Genomic DNA, 12,211 nt, shown 5'->3' with positions numbered 1-12,211 from the left:
AGTTCTCGAGGTTGGGAGACCTTTTGAGGAAGTTTATCATTCACTTTCCAAATGGAATGCCCACACTAAATACCTTATTTTAGAGGCAAAAAATATTTTTATCCATTGGCTCATGGGGTCACCTATTCTTGTGAAGACATCTCACATTTTCATAGTCCTTAGTAGAGACAACAATCCCTTGGGAAGTAATGCCCCTTGGAAAGTGGATCTTTGTAGTCCTAAGAAGTGAGTTTGTTGTAAGGGGAAACCTATGTTGCCAAGATTCTAAGTTTTTTTCTTTGGATAAGTGTGTATAAACTTTGGTTCAAGTGGGAATTTAGCGGATACATTCTTAAAGCCTAGATTGCGGTGTGTCTTTTCAATTTAATAATGACTATTCTTGCTAATTATGTCCTTTGTGTGTGTAAAAAATTAATCAAGATAACACTAGTACAAAAACAACAATATATTACTAAATAAACTAATAATAATTGTAGATATGTTACTAATTTTGATCATGTGACCAATGGTAGTTTATTGCCAGACATTTATCTCCCAACCAAATTTATGACCAAACTATTTTAATCATTGATTAAGTCATTCATTTCATCATTTATTGTCGTTACTTGGTAGTTTATTTGGTAATATATTTGGTAGTTTATTTGGTAGTTTTTTGGGTAGTATATTTGGTAGTTGACTTGGTAATTAATTTGGTAGTATATTTAGTATTTTTTGGGTAGTATATATGGTAGTTGATTTGTTAGTTTATTTGGTAATATATTTGGTAATATATTTGATAGTTTATTTAATCATTAATTTAGTCATATTAGGGCACGATGGAATTGAACCACCATCCTTCTACTTATAAAGTAGGTGCTCTTCCATTGAGCTAGTACCCTTTAAAGAATGATGCAAAAAATTGACAAAGTTTTCTTCCCAACATTAGATCTACCATGATCATGGTCACTATAACATGATACACTCTTCTCAAAGAACACAAATTTTAATTATTATGAAAAACAACAATCTAAATCTTTATCAATGACAATTCAACAATTTTAAATTCTTCTATTCAAATATTTTAAAATTATATTTCATGTCAATCACAGTTCTCTAAAATCTTGTAGTGATAGACTTATAAAATATAATTTGGAGCACTTTGGCCTCACACGAGTATTATTTCTTGTGCTAATTTCTCAGATAAAGATACAAATCATTATGTAATTTATGTCAAGCAAATAGACCTTTGAATTAAATAAAAACATCAAACCCCATTAAAAAATCACATCTATTAAAAACTACGAAACAAAATCAATTGAAATACTCACTTTTTAACATATGGAGGTGCCAAATGATCAAATATTTCCTCTAATTCCTTATGCTTAGGTGGGTCCTAAAAGTGTTCATTACACCTAATGTTGACATTTATTGAACCTTAGTCTACAAACAACATAAATATAGGAATTCGATAAAAATAAGGCACATGAAAAAATAGTTTTTATCAATGATCTATAATTAAGTTATTCCTAGTAATAGGGAAAGTGGTGCCAATTCATAAATGTAACAATGAACTAAATAAAATGTTTATGATAAAATTCTTTAAAAAACCTATAACAAAAGGAAATAATGGACTAGTAAAGTCTGGTAGGCAATGGCTATGCTTCACCCCTTGATAACCCCAATTATAGGATAAGCCCCAAAACCATACATTGGTAGATCCTGAGATGGTTGATCATAACCATAAACTTCATATCCTTGACCATAATGTAATGTCCCATTTTTAGAGCTAGATTTGAATGATAATAGAGCTTAAATACAAAGTTTATATATATATATATATATATATATATATATATATATATATATATAATCATAATCATAATAATAATCATGTTAATCAAATAAATAATAATACGCTTTGAAATATTATTATTCAAATTATTATAATAAAGAAAGAAAATATTGTTAATAATATTACATAATATAATTTATTATTACAAATATGATTAAGAAGTAACATATAACATATTTTCAATCATCTATTTTAAGATGATGAATAGAACTAAAATAAGATATAAAATTATGATTGTAATCTTATCCCAAATCAATATTTTAATATTACAAATATAATCATAAATGTAATTAATATAAAAAAGATAACATATGATTCAAAATAAAATAATAACAAACATGAAATATGATAAAGCTATATGTACTTAGTCATGACACTTCAGAGGGATATATATATAGAAGAGTTGACCAAGATCAAAAGGATAAAAAAAAACAAGGGTTGCCCATAGCTCCAATCCATGCCTTAGGTGCAAGCTAGGAAAAGAAAGTGTCTACGGGTGTCTTCAACAACTGATAACAGTAGGAGAAAGTATCTACTAGTGTCTACAGGTGGCTTAAAAAATTCTTGAGATAATTCAAGAGAGAGATGAGGGGGAGCTTTGTATTTTGCCTTTCTAGCCATGCATTTAGTAGTTGGGGTACTTGGGGTATAAGAATAAGTTATCCTAAAAATGTGGCCTTGGTTGATGAGGACACACCATCATGATTGGTTGGGTTTTCATTAGATGAGGATGCACTTGTAGTGGAGCATGATAATGAAAATAATTTAGATGACTATGATTTTGATGTATTGTTAGCTAAAGTGGAATAGGAGCAACAATGTGTTTTTTTTTATGTTTTCTTATTTTTATAATGAACATGAAACTATATGGCAGCACTTTAGCCTTTGGGTAAACTTATTTTTTTAATCATGTGCTATATGATATTGAAAATGAATTCTAAACTATGAATGTATATTGAGTATTGAAACAATGAAATGTTATAAACTTGTATGTTAAAGTTCTATGATGTTTGAATGGCATGCTTAATCCATATTCTCATATGAATGCAATGAATATTTTCAAATTTCCCCCTTTGCCATCCCCAAACTTGGCAAGAAAATTGTTGTCCCAAAAATCCATAGCCTAGTCCCATGTTGTCCCCTCCTAGAAACTCAAGGTAACACTACTTGTATGTTGTGTAATACTTCACCATCTTGGAGATCAAAGTTGCATGTTAATATTTGACCATCTATTTAGTGTGTGGCAGCTACTTATGTGTAACATTTTATAGAAGAGGAGTCTGATATTTCATTAGCATTGTGAGCATATTCACTTCCATTTGACAAGCATATCATTAGATCACTTTTCAAAAAAGTATGGTGTGTGTTGGGCATTCTTTTTATTGGAGAAATTTTTTTTTCAAATGCTTCCAAAAATTATTCATTTCTCTTGTATTGCGACTAGGCATTACATGTTGGATGCCATTTCTTAAGACAGAAGATTTCAGACAAATATATATATGCTATGCCAGTTTTGAGGTTTTCTTTTTTATAAATTTGGTAAATTTCAGTTGGAGGTGTGGTTATGTATTTTGATACTCATTTTGGGAATGAGCCATTTTTGTAATACTTTTCCTTGTGGTTGTTAAGGGTAACATTTTTTCCAACCATGACTATTGTCTTTGTGCAATGTGATGACAAGGGAGTCATACATTCAGTTCTTGAAGGAATACTTAGAAAACAATTGCCAAGCTTGAATCTATTACTTCTAGGAGATGTGATAAGAAATTGCAATTTCACACTCTCTAGATCTAATTTTCCTTGAAAAACTGAGTTTAATACTTTAAATCTGCTTGAGTTTTAGTGTTTTTCCTATTCAACCTTCAATGATTGTTGATGTCTTCTCCAAAATTAACATCTAATATAAAATTTCCTGGCTGCTACTATTGACATGCTCTACTTTTTTCTTTATCAAATTGTGTTAGGTTTTCAAATGAATTTCAACATGAAACCTTTATATACATTTGAGGCCAAGAGATGTGCTTTTAAGGGCTAGGCCAAATCAAATAGAAAGAATTTTGGGTACAGGTGAAGTGATGACAAGGGACACATTTCAGGGATGACAGTCCATGTTAATTTTCAAGGGCTAGTGGAGGGATAGCATGTAAAAATGAAATATGTATTTGTACAAATAATTTTTTTTTTTTAATAACATATACAGGGACACTAATATTTCTACAAGTTCAACAATACATGAAATCAAAATCAAGTCGTTATAGCAGTACAGATGATCAAAACAGTTAAAGCAATAAAATAATTTGACTATGATAGCATTGAGCAATATAGCAGCAATAAATATATTATTGAGCTTCATACGTATAAAAATTTAAGACACAAATTTTTAATTTTCACTTCATCCTTCAAATGCAAAACTCATTTTGATAGAGAGTGGCATAAAAAAAATATAGTGCAGGTATATCTCAACTAGGCTATCAATATTGAAATAACTTTCTAAATCTAAGTCATTCTATGACTATAATTTTTCTAATGGAAGCCCAATCAACCTTTATTGCACCTCCTCATCAATCTGGTCAAAGTTTCAAACATATTTAGGATCAAGTTTCAACATCCCAATAGGCAGTTGGGGTCTGTCAATACATAAAACTTGCCAATCTTAAAGTCTAAAGGCACTATGAACTAACTTCCTTCCTCATCTAGAGGTAACCTTTCTTCTCTTAAATGAGTGGATAATGCCTTGGACCAATGCCTCTCTGCAATAAAGGAACTTGCAAACTATAAGAGTAGGTGAATAGCAAGTTCCTTCAGCTTGACCTGTCCTTTCAATGAAATGCCCACTGTCCAAAATTTTTTTTTGCTATGTTGTAGTATTTAGACACAACCCCTCAATATATGTATAGTTCTAAATCAAGCCCAAGTCTAAGGAAAATATAGCATAGGGTTGCCTACGGTTTGCCTAGGCACCACAAGGTGAGCCCAAGAAGGGGGAAAAAAGATTAACTTTTTGAAACAGTTTTAAAAACAAAAAATTGCAAAATACCTAGTTTCAACTTCAGTGATTAAAAAACATGGTCAAAATGGTGTGCACCACAAAGGTTTATGGGGTTTCAAAGGCCTTAATTTGGGCTTGGTGGTGGGGGCTTTGCTCCTCAATCCCCAGAACCCAACAAAGGGCACTACCCCCCAAATAAACATTAACTTGAATGCTCTCAATGAATAGCAAGTGAAGATTATTAAATGTTTATTGTCATTTTCATTTAGTACTAACATTGGACACATCACTAAATCATAAATTATAATATCAGTAGTTTCTTTGTTGCAAAGTTTTTATGAGGTTTTTAAATATGTATGTATGTAAATATATATGTATATGTACATGTATATGCATGTACATATACATATGTGTGTATATGCATATATGTGAATGTCTTTATAAATATATGTCATGTCAACTAAAAAATAGGGGGATTTAGAGCATTTACCTTCATTATACAAAGAAATCAAACCTTGAACAAGCTTTATATCTCCTTCAGTCCTGAATATGTTCTCTACATTTAGTCCTAGTGATTTCTACTTGAATCAAACCTCTACACATTTTAGCCTTTTGGAAAAAAATTTATGAAATGGATTAAATTTGAAGTCTAAGGAACTGAGAGAGACTTACCTGATTGTGCAATGTAATCACCACATTTTATCAATAATTGAGGAATATGCCTTGAAGAATTCTGTCTCTGTACAACAATCTCAATTGGCACTCCAAAAATTGTAAATTTAACAAAGAATGATCAAGTAAAGACTAAGATCATGAGAAGTTAAAGAAATGACACTTGTACTTGTAAACCAAGTAGTTGCTAAATTCTTCATAAAAAGACAAAGGTAGTCTTTAACACTTTAGGTTACTACCAATAGGCATATAGATTGATCAGTGAACAAAGGAAACAATAGACAAACAATGAATAAATGCCCAGCAACACCCAAAATCATTTCTATATTTATGTAAAAATATAGTAATATTACAAAGAAAATTCATCTAATATAATTGTTCTTAGCAATTGTTCACTCCATGCTTTTCTCTTTCAGAAGATGATTTTGGACCTTTCTCAAATTGGATTATAGTTTTAAACTATTTCTTCATATTTTCCATGAGAATTGATATAGAAAATGAAGTAGTTATTGAGAAAGATAACTAAGCATATATAGATAAATGATTAATCATTTAATAGTATCACTTCTGAGAAGATTACTGAGGTTTTTGTCTCACTAGTCAGTGCATTTGTGTAATGTTGTTCTCAAAATAGAACATAAGTATCAATCTTTAGACACTAATCAAGGCACATTTTGGAGAAATGAAGAGAAGGCCCTTCAACTAGTTCACACTCCACCAAACATAATACTTGAATTTGTAAAACCCTCCATTATGTTTTTGAGTTCCCAATAGCTTGTGGTGACTAGCATTTATAGCCAAGTGTAAAGCATGTATAACAACATACTGAAAAAATTAGAATTGCATTGTATTGTAAACAACACCTATGCAAAATAAAATAGTCAAAATAATTATTACAGTCATTTTTCATGGCTATCTAGGAAAACTTATTTATACAAAAGAAAATTTGCCAACTCTTTTTTTACAATACAACTTGATCTACAATAACAAACTATTTCAAAAAAAATAGGAGTCAAGGTATCATAAAATAAGAAATTCAGCCAGCAGTTTTCTTCATACACATTAAAGTAGAGCCTAAATATTTTGAGAGAATAACAAATATCCCCAATGGAAACATAAATATAAAAAAATCCCTCATTTAAATTTTATAATTCCAAAGTAAAAATTTGCACACATGAAAAATGTTCTAAAATAATCTGCAAGTTTATGAACAAATCCATCTCTTGAACCTTTGGTGGAGAATTGTGACTTGGACTCACCATCATTGCATGCAACTCCCTGCAAAATATTCAGACAAGGTTGGTGACTTATTCTCGACTAGCAACTTGGAATAATCAAGATACTTCAATTCATAATTAACTTTAGTCATAGTGTAATCAATTCACACCAGATCAAGTTGTAGCAGCATACCTTCTGCCATCTCTTTATGTTGCTCAGTATTGTCTTGCTTCACTATGCAATTTTCTTGGCTTGGCTTCATTATGTTCTCCTACATTTTACCAAACAACTTCAATTCCAATTTACTATACCCAAGTTGAAAAAACTTGATAATCAGTGTAATTCAAGAGACTTCATTTCAGTTTGACATTTGATGAAAAAAACTCAAAGAATCTTCTATACTTGTGTTCTTGGCATACAAGTCAATAAGGGCACTTCTAGAAAAGGAATCCAACTCCCATCCAATTTTTATCATGTGGGAATTCCTTTCCTTGTTTCAAATCATGGAGGTTAGCACATATGCATGGAAAACACCAGCCAAATCAAATTGACCTAGTTTTTCTACAACTAGTTGTATTTCACTAAATATAATTTTCCTCAAGTGATGCAAAAATGTTTCCAGAATATTTTGTGATTATTTTTTGTCTAGGTTATGGACATCCATGATACACAAATGATGTGCACTACTTCCACCTTTAGCCATCTCATGGAGTTGCATTTAAAATTAAAGGAGTCTAATGGGAACACGCAGCTGTTTACGGAGAAGCTAGACAAGTGTGATGGGGTTGATCCAAAAACTTGAGGCAACATTGAAGGGTTTATCCTCATTGAAAAATCAAAGATTACAATTAAAATTTTAAGGGCTCTAATTTTTTTACCTTGGTGGTATGAGATTACAATTTTCTTTTGAACAATCAAGATTACCCTCTTGAACACGTCAATTTCCTTTCCAACAATTAAGAATGTAATAGAAACTGACAAACTATTTTGACCTGTCCCTCTTCAAAACTATCAAACAAAAGTTCATTAAGCTTATAACTGTTCTAGTGCAGAATATAGACTTATGTTGAAGATACAATAAACATGTCCTTCAGATATGAAATATAGGGAATACTTAGTTTTTCCATCTACTCAAAGATGCATAACATGCACAAAGCAGAGACCCCTTAGTTTTTCCATCTACTCAAAGATGCATAACATGCACAAAGCATAGACCCAATACCAACTTCACCATTATCTAAAATAATCATGCAAGTTCTTCATATCTAATTACCATAAAACATTATGAAAGGTAAAGAAGACATAATCAAAATACTTACAAAAACTTGTGTATCTAAAATAAATTATTAATTTTCTGAAGAAAGGTAGGAAGAATTGAGAAATTTTTACCTTTCCTTTCTTTCCCTTTGAAATTCCTTCCTTATCTGATGTGCTTGATGTAGCAGATTTATGTTCAGCAAACTATTGTGCAGAACTTTTAGGATTGATCCTCTTACCCACTTTAAGTATATTTGCTCCTTATCCTCTGACTTTGACTCTACACTATTTGTGGTACCAGTTATAAGATGCTTTGTGCTAACTACAACCTATTTCTTCTTTTGTTTTGTAGTCTATTTTTATCCTTGTTGTTGAGGTTGCATTGGAGAACCTCCCAAATAATTTTTCAGTTCCATCATTTAGTATCTCTTTGAGAAAAATTTGAACTTCTTAGTTCAAATCTAGCTGGTTGTCTAACCTCAGTTTCTATAATTACAAATTCTCTCATGCTTTTCTATCTATACAAGACATAAATGCGCCTTATTGGATTTCTATTTGTTCCTATGGATTTTTAGCATTATTGTTAGAATACCATCTTCATCATATATTTGATAAGTATCTATTTCATCCTTTACAACACTACCATTTGCATTTTCCTCCTTGAAAAAGTTGTGGTAGCTTGACACATCACTAGCATAATGTAGATCAACATTATGTTCACTACCAAAAGAGGGTCTACACTCCATAGTGTTACTTTGGTCATCTTCTTCAAAATCCCTTGAATTATGCATGACCACCTCTAAGTTATCCATTTTGATTCGAAGCTCATCTACTTATGCCTTGGCACTAAATTCTTGCTTAGTTTGACTGTTAGAGCTAGTTTCTGGACCAAGGGCAATGACTTTTACCATAACCCCAATTTCATCAACCAAATTATCTTCCTCCACAAAAGAGTACCTCAATTCCACAAGTCTATCCTTGTTCTTTTTTCATTTGTCATGATTATTCCACTGCTTGTGGAACTTAAATCTCTTACTATATACAATGCATTATAATTATTGATTATTAGAGGCCTTCTTATCATCACCCCATTCCTCTTCATCAGTCTCATTATTCATCTCAACAATGGTAGTCCACTCTTTATCTTGATATGTCACAACCTTGTCTAAACTATCCTTCTCCAACTACTTCCACCGAAGGATGGCCAATACATGCTTCTCATCCTACTCTTTCTTCTTCTAAACTTGTCTATCAAGAACCTAATTGTCCCTCTTCTTCACAAATAGAACAAGCTCGCACACAGTTTCGTTATACTCCCTCTTGGCCTTCTTCCTAAGTTTCTTGTTTTCTTATTCCATGATCTGTGTGACCTTATAGTTTGGCCCTTCAGAAGCCCTATTTTCATCAACCCAAGAGTAGTCATTTACAGTGAAAAACCCTAGCCTATAATTATAAAAAATAGAGAATTGAACATAAGGATTATCAAGATTTCCCATGGGAGGAATCTCAGGTACTACACACGCCCCCATTGCATGCACAAGTGCAATATCTTTCTAGAAAAAAATGTTAAACAACTCTCCATGAACCCTAAATAAACCCTTACTAATATCCACAAATCTTCAGTAAGAACAAGTCCTAAAATAGGGTCAGAGATTGATATCAAAACTAGAGAAGCTTGTATTAGAGTCAGATTGCAAGGATGATGAGGAGAAAAGGATTTGGGATTGGTGGTAATTGTATCAAGACCACTCTCACAGATCAGACATCACTTCCTACATGCATTACAATTACTAAAACATTACCATCATAGCTTCATCTCCCTTGTGGTGTCTAGGTGGAGTGTTAGCACAAGTTTCTTATACATCATCCACATTTCCTCTGAAGAGAAGTTGCGCTCTATTCCAAGGATTTCATGCATACATCTTTGAGGAGCACCCAATGCCATCAGCTCGCATGAGAAAGGGAAAGAAGGGGTTGTATATGGCAGCCACGTTAAAATTTTGCTCCAATCATTCACAATACATAGTGCCCAAATTACAAAACATAGAAGAGGGCAAGTTTTCTCATAAATCATTCAAAGGGGGGGTAAGTGTCTTACAAATAATCATTGAATAATAACGAATATAATTAGTTTAATTTAATATTTCCTTTTATAGTTTCCAATTAATATTCCTTAGACTTTATAAAAAGAGGTGTTTAAGATATTTATATTAGAAGAATGAATATAAATCAGACAATTAATGATATTTTAGGTTATAATGGGTATGTTAAAGAGATTTGGAAAGTAAATTAAGTAAAATCTTTGTAAATTTGTATATATGTTTATGTTGTGTATGAGTTCAATTAATAGAATGGCATATTGGAGTAGAGAGAATGAAATGTAAGAGTTAAATTATTTGTATGGAAGATTGATGAGAAATATGAGACTATGCACTTTACTTCACCTAATATCATGGGATATCATCTATACCAATTCTTTCCAATATGATAATGATTTCTATTTGAATTAGATGGTAAAGAATCATTAATGGAGGCCTTGATGCCTATATATTGATAATATTATTCAATAAAAATATATAATATATCAAAGATTGTAATTCAATTAATAAATGGCATATTCTATAACAATTTGATATATTTGAAATACATATTCTAGGAAAGATGAGAAGAGATGAGTTTCACTTGATATTTACGTAAGTTAAATATTAAATATATTATATTAATATTATTAATTCATTATTTTAAATATAATAATAGCAATATAATATAATAATATAATCAGACATATTTTGCATGGTCATAATTTTGTAAATAACAATAATTAGTTATTAGTTGTTTTTGTATATGTAAATAGGAAGTTTCATGTACTTTTGTTTTAAGTTTATTTTGTATGAAGGGAGTTTTTTTACATTTTTAGTGTATTTTTAAAGCCAAATATAACATTTTCTCTCTTCCTCCTTCATGTCTAATATAATATGCTCATTTTGTCTTATACATTTCAAATTTTGAAGTGAGATTAAATGTTCTTTTATAACTAAAAAACTCACACCTAAAACTTTTAGTGTATAACTAAAATTTCATTTGTATTTCAATTTCAGTTAAGAGTTATATTGTTCTAATAGAAAATTTCATCTTTTTGCAAAAAAATGGCCCATTTATATCATTAAATAATTTGTATCAATATTATTTTAAAATGTATAAGGCAACATGAGCAGATCTAAAAGAGGAAGAAAGAAAATCTCATCCTTAGCCTAGAAAATGTACTCAAAATCTAGGAAAAAACTAACTAATAATTATTTGTTTAATAAATTTCAATAACTAATTTTTTTTTATTTACAAAATTATGACCATGAAAAATAAATAATGTATTAATGTGATAAAAATTCATCGATCATTCATTTAGTCATTGTTTTTAGTGACTAATTATTAGTGACCAGTTATTCAATCTTTTATTTGATCATTTATTTAGTCATGTATCTTTATCTAACCTTTTACTTTTACCCGATGACTAAAGTAGTCATTTATTTAGTTACTTATACTTATAAATAATAAAACATTACTAAAATTTGATTACTTTTAGTCATGTGACTAACAATTTTAGTCTTGTGACTAAAAGTTCTAGGCATGTAGTCATTTATTTGCCAAAATTCTACTAGTGTAAAGCAACTTGCAAATTTACACCTTGGATACTATTCAAACTTTTTCAAACCAATACAAATTTTCAAAATGTTATACCTCTTGTCAAAATATTGGAAACTTTGTCAAAAACATTTGAAACTTGGAAAACATGGCAACTTGCAACCCTAGAAGTGCTTGGCATGACTTAGATTCCACTATTGCATAGCATATACATGCATTCACTGTAGTTTGAGCCTAATTCTTGTATTCACTAGGCCTTATATTACATCTTCTTAGTCCTCAATTTGCATCACTTATCATTCATAGGACATTCCTTAGGCTTTACTTTGCATCCCTTAGTCCTTGCATTTCAGCCCTTAATATGCATCTTGCATCTTCCATCTTACATCCTTGAATGCCCAACCTTTATCTTTCACACTTTATCCCTCAATTCATGTGTCCTAACAATAAATTTTCACCTTCATCATAGTATTATCAGAGTCCTCTTCCATTTGGCCCTCTAGAACATCAATTCGGAAACCACAAAACCAAAAATCAATCTAATTTCAATCTAGCTTATCAACTGCACTCTAAAAAATACCAACTACACTCTAACTAGCCCCAAG

At 30.8% G+C, this 12,211-nt stretch overlaps 1 pseudogene; it reads right to left on the bottom strand.

The window, feature by feature from the left end:
* Positions 1-8,095: 8,095 nt before the first annotated feature.
* On the bottom strand, positions 8,096-9,912 carry LOC149530312 (DNAJ protein JJJ1 homolog; annotated as a pseudogene).
* Positions 9,913-12,211: the final 2,299 nt, after the last annotated feature.

The sequence above is a fragment of the Cupressus sempervirens genome, chromosome 11 (genome assembly GCF_028749045.1).
Source record: "Cupressus sempervirens isolate cs-2001-9-10 chromosome 11, ASM2874904v1, whole genome shotgun sequence".
In the NCBI taxonomy this organism is placed as follows: Eukaryota; Viridiplantae; Streptophyta; class Pinopsida; order Cupressales; family Cupressaceae; genus Cupressus; species Cupressus sempervirens.
The sequence above is the reverse complement of the archived record's forward strand: the minus strand, read 5'-3'. Positions and strand labels throughout refer to the sequence as shown.